Raw genomic sequence first — 230 nt, 5'->3', positions numbered from 1 at the left:
AAAAAAATAAAAAAATGAAACAAAACAACAAAAACCCAAACAAACAAAAAAGAAGGTGCCAGGGATAATATTTTGTGTACCCATCAGTCAGAACAATAGTATGTCACAATTTCTGTTGGTTATAAGATACTCAGCTGCCCCCCACCCCCGGTACTGAGGATTGAACCCAGAGCTTTTGCATTGAGTGGCACATCCAGACCTTTAAAATTTTTTCTTATTTTGAGACAGAG

The sequence above is a fragment of the Octodon degus genome, unplaced genomic scaffold, assembly GCF_000260255.1.
Source record: "Octodon degus isolate 3935 unplaced genomic scaffold, OctDeg1.0 scaffold00141, whole genome shotgun sequence".
Lineage (NCBI taxonomy): Eukaryota > Metazoa > Chordata > Mammalia > Rodentia > Octodontidae > Octodon > Octodon degus.
The sequence above is the reverse complement of the archived record's forward strand: the minus strand, read 5'-3'. Positions refer to the sequence as shown.